The sequence below is a fragment of the Vitis riparia genome, chromosome 14 (genome assembly GCF_004353265.1).
Source record: "Vitis riparia cultivar Riparia Gloire de Montpellier isolate 1030 chromosome 14, EGFV_Vit.rip_1.0, whole genome shotgun sequence".
NCBI classification, from domain to species: domain Eukaryota; kingdom Viridiplantae; phylum Streptophyta; class Magnoliopsida; order Vitales; family Vitaceae; genus Vitis; species Vitis riparia.
The window spans coordinates 16,503,116-16,508,952 of NC_048444.1; positions in this window are offsets into that span (position 1 = coordinate 16,503,116).

Sequence of the window (5,837 nt, forward strand, 5' to 3'; positions counted from 1 at the left end):
TTTTTTTTGGAAAACAAATGGGAAGCGAGAAAAGGCAGAAACAAATGAAAGCAAAAGGCAGAAACAAATGAAAGCAGCAATAAAGAACAAACTAAAAGAAGAGAGCGCAAGAAATGGAAGGAGAAGAGTATTTGTTCCAAGCAGAGGGATGGTGAGTAGGAAAAGGGAAAAAACAGTGGTGAAATTGGAAATGTTAGGAATGGATGATAAAATGGCAAAGGTGTAGAGAGTGAAGAGATGGAGAAAGCTCAAGGATTGCTTGTAAGTTGATTCAGTGCGACAAAAAGAGAACAAAGAAAGATGGTGTCTTGGAAGCCAAAAAAAAATAAAATGCAGCAGATCCCTGATGTAAGGCTGAATGTGAAGACTGAAAGGAGATTAGAGTAGTAGATGACTTTCGAGAGAGAGCAGCAGCAGCAGCAGCAGCAGCAGGGTTCCAAGCAGAGAGAAATGAGAATACACCACCAAAATTGATGAATGATTTGAGTGTATTTAGGCATTTTTAACAAAAACAAATATTTTTCAGCCTTGGATTCCTGGCATGGAGCATGGATTATTATAATTGTTGTGAAAAGTAGTGGAAACCATACTGTCTGTATATAAAAACAGAAGTGGAAAACAGGTCTCCATGGCTTATAATATGAGGGTGGGGCTGCCTTTTCCAAGAGTCAAATCTCAACAACCGATTCCATTGTCTGCCATTATTCACCTGCATCTCACTCCCACAACTCAGTCTAGACTCAGAGTCACACGCCTTAATATCTAGCAACAAAACCCTATATAATACTAATATATACTAGTTATTAGAATTTATTGTAACCGTGTAAAATAAGTTTGTAGAGAGACAAGCCCATATACATTGCACTAATAGAAAATGGCTGAAAATTAACATAATTCAGAGAGCGAGAAGGAGAAGACCCATGTGAATTGCATCAGTAGAAAAATAGTTGAAAATTAATATAATTCAGTCTTCAAAGCGAAGCCCCATGTGAATTGCATTAATCGAAAATATGATTCCAAGGCCGTCCCATGTGTATTGCATTAATCGAGAAAGAGGGAGCAGGACCCCATCTACATTTCATTAATACAAAAATGACCGAAAATTAATATAATGCCAAAGTGGCCTAATCTCTATTCTTTATTAATATTAGTTATTAGAATTTACTACAATGAATGTAAGATAGATTTATCCGGTTAAACCTTGATTTCACTGAGGTAGTGTTTGGTTTTTTGACTTAATAAAAAAAAATATTTAACTTTTTTTATTTAGGTAAAAGTAATTCATTGATATCAATCTATATAAGTAAAGTAAATTTGTTATTAATAGATTTAATTTAGTTATGTTGGTTGATTATGGGAGTGGAGAGCTTTGCCTATTAAAATTTTATTATAGTAAGTTTTATTGATAGATCTTATAAATATTATGAATGTGTATAAAGATTTAAGCATACTATAAGTTCTTGTCTCAATTCTTAAAATGTTTATATAATTATCATGAAAATATTTATTATAATAATTATGATTGAAACTCAATAGGACAAGTATTTTTAAGAAAATCTCTTGACGAGTGTTTCTCGAAAAAAATATTACAAATAATTTTAAGATTTTTAAAATGTTTTATAAAATTTGTCAAATACCTAATTTTTTTTTTTTCAAAAATACTTTTTAAACTAAAAACGTTTGCTAAAATCATTATCAAACGGATCAAAAATTTAATTAATGAAAACATATATGTTAATGTTTTCTAAAAGAAAACTCAATAATATCCATATTTGAGGGAAATATGTGAACTATCCTATTTCCACATAGGGAACTATAAAGAAGAACATCAATTTGTTACACATGATGACTCACCCTAGATGCACCCATAATTCTTACGAGCGAGAGACTTAATTGTCCAACTTTTGTGTATTGACGCTTGAAAGACATGCTTTTGTTACGTTCAATGAATTGGAAGTTGGAACAACGTGCAGCTTTCTTGTGGGCCCGTGGTTTGATTTTGGGCATCAAACTTTTTGTTGTCTTTCATTTCAGATTCGGTTATGAATCATTACTGTCGGTGCCATTTACGATTCTCGAGGGAGAATTACCCCGAAGGGGTGAATTGGGCATAATAATTATTAAAAAATATGGTATCTTTTAATCATTTTTGGAGATGAGTTTAATAGACTTAATATATTAAAATTGTCTTTTAATTAAAAACTTTTAAAAGAATTCACTTGATTTGTTAATACATTTATGATATATGGGTCTCATATTTATTGTAATTATTAATATTTAAATTTTAAATCAAAATTTTTTGTTTAACCCTTACAATTATATATAATTTGTTATTTAAATTTATTATTTAAAACAAAAATATTTTTAAAAAATATTTTTAAAATATTATTTATTGTTTTTTATCTTTTTTATTTTTATTTTTATTTTTAATTTTATGAAAAAAAAAATAAGTTTTATAATTATATAATAAAAATGATGTTTATATATATATATATATATATATATATATATATATATTAATTATAATTTTAAATTGATAAATTACGTTTTCGTATTAAATTTTAAAAAGATAAAATATTTAATTTTTCATTCAGATTCTCTAAAAAAAAAAAAAAATAAATAATATTTAATTAATTTTTATTTTTATAAAAAAATAATTTTTTAAAAATTATATAATTTTTTTTCCTTTGCATAGTATTTTTTTTTTTAATTTTCATATAAATTTTTTTTCTCAATGAGTGGATGATGTTAATTTTGGCCGTGGTTTCTTGTGGGCCCGTGGTTTGATTTTGGGCATCATACTTTTTGTTGTCTTTCATTTCAGATTCGGTTATGAATCATTACTGTCGGTGCCATTTATTTATTTATTTTATGTTGTCGTGTTAAAACCAGAGTCACATAATCGCCGATTATGATTCTAACTTTTACTATAATTTTAATTACTTATGATGAATGTGGTTTTAATATATAAATTAAAAGATGATATATGATTAATAATTCCAGAAAAATTAGTTAATATATTTTCAAAAAAAAAAATCTAAATTTAGAATATTTTTTTAAAAGATTACTTTTATTAAAAATTAACTCAAGTTTTTATGAATAGTTTGAATGTAGAAAAGAAAATGGATATTGCAAATATATAAGATCATTTTGCATATGTATAAGATTCTGGATCTATCCATCAGAACATGAATATGCAATAAAAATAATCTTTTTAATTTTTTTTAAATATTTTTATATTTAACTTTTTTGTAAAAATATTTATCAAAGTAATTCATTTTTATTACAACAGTGATCATATATTATTATTACTAACCATTTTCTATATCAAAATCATAGTTGATGGTTAAAATTATATTCATCAAGTATAATTTTAATAAAAAAAATTAATACCAAAAAAGAAAAACCAATGGCTAATCACTTGATCTCTCAGGAACTGTCAAAGACTAAAAGGTACCATGCATGCCAAATGTTGAGCGCCTCCCACATTAAATGCTGTATTTTTCTCGTTTTTTTTTTATTTATTTATTATTTTTATGATTAATCGAGAATTAAAAATTACAAGGAAAAAGTTGTCACCTAAAATATTAAAACTAAGATATCATTTGGATCCACACCTTGTTTTCTGTTATAAAACAGAGAATGATAATAGTTCCAATAAAAAATATAACAACTCTTCAAGATTTATTTTAAAAAATTTATAATTTATAAAAATTAAAGTATTAAAAAAATTAACTTATCTCAATTTCTTTTAAAAAAAATTTAAAGTAATTTTTAAGGAGATTGGATAAGTGCATATTTTTTATATGAGAGTTACCATATGTTATATAGAAGTTATTACTTATTTTTATTTTTAAAAATAAAAAATAAAAAGTATATTCAAACAAGTACTAAAATTTTAAAATTAAAAAAAATAGAATTGTAGACCCCTTTTGTGGGGGACCTGGGAGAGAGTTTTTTTGACTTCTCTGCATTTGTTTCTAAAATAAGGGGAGGGGGCCCCTTTTCTGCTAGGGGAAAGCGGCATTGGACGAGTAGCAAATGGGGGATGACAGCCATGCTGGTGGTTAAAAACCACCATGCTGCTGATGGGTGAACAGGAGAGTTGGTCATGGCTTGTGAAAGAAGAAAAGAAAAGGGGATGCAGAGACGGGGGATAGCCAGAGGGAGAGGAGGTGGAAGGATAGCGGTCTGATTTCTTGCCCACCTAGCTGGAGAGAGTTATTTCGAGGTACGTTTATTGTAGATTTTTCGTCAGCATCTATTGGTGTGCATTTCTACTCTGTTTTTACTGATTCTCGGATGATGATTGTTGATTGGGAGTGAGCACCTTCAGATTTTTGCTAATGGTTTTGTAGTGGTTTGGTTTGCACTGGTTTTGATTTCTCCATGAGATATTTTTTGTAACCACGTTTTACCTTTCATTTGATGCTCATTTAATCTTACCCACCATCATCTAAGCCTGTTGGTACTATATGAAGCATAGCTTGTCAGGCTCATTTTCTTGTAGCAACTCTTTGTGCTCTGTTTTGGTTATCCTCCTCTGCTCTTGATATCCGTCCATGGTGCGTGTCCATTTTCTCACCTCTGCTTGAGGGGGTAAGGAACTACAGAAAGTACTCGCCAATATGGCTCCCTGTCCTTTGAAGTGATTAAAGTCTGAGTTCAAGATTCTTGCAAAGAGTTAGTTTGATGGCTTTCTGAATCTAAGAAAGGAGGACTGTTCAAGTGTTCAATAGCCCAGAACGACTTGTTTGGCTGGCCGTGTTGCAGGATTTGGTGCTTTCCTTAGTTACTAATCTCGCTGTCAGTACCAACGTTGGAGATCGGGCTGCTCTAGTGGCAGCCATGGTTGGAATGAATAAGCGGTAACTGAAGTGTGGTGGGTGTTCCGGGTATTATGGCACGAGAGAATCTGGGTGTTGATGGGCAATGCATTAGTCAACCTTCTTACCTTTCATGAAGATGTCTTCAGCAGCCCATCCCTTTATGATACAGAAGCTGTACCATGTTATTCATGGGATTTGACTTATGTTGGATATGCTACAAATGGAACCATGCATGTATAGTCATTCATCCCTACCCATGCCATTACTCACCTCCATTAACCTAAACCTCTCTTCACTACCCACGTCCCCAATACCTACCCCACCTAAATACCTATAAACCCATTCATTCCCCTTACATCCGAGAACCATTTGTGGTTTTCTTTTATTATTACTTTCTTGCTTGGGAATCATCACATGTCAATGAAGTCAATGGAAGATTTTTTTGTGGGCCATCCTAGAATGTACATGCCCATTTTTCTTTTGATCTTACACGTTTTCATTCTAACCTCCAACTTTTACTTTAGTTTATCTCATTATTATTATTATTATTATTATTTTCTAAATTTCATCTTCATATAAATTTTTCAAAAAGTCTAGTTACTAAATTTAATTTTTAAAATATCACCTAAAAGTAAATCTTCAAGAAATAGTAACAATAATTATAAATTCCGGTTTTCAAATTCTAATCCCCAATTCCCATAATTCTAATCTTTCACACTTATTTATTTAATTATTATTATTTTCGTTATTATTATCATTATTCAATTTATCCATTTATTTATTTCTTTTAAAAATCTCAATCATTAAAATTCAATTTTTCAAAAATCCGACTTCCAAATCCAATTTTTAATCTCAAAAATTCCAGTATTCACGTTCACTCGTTTAAACATTATTTCGTTATTATTATCATTATTTTATTTATTTGTTTGTTTATTTCCTTTAAAAATTCCAATCATTAAAGTTTAATTTTTCAAAATTCCAATTTCTTTTAAATTTAATTTCTAAAAA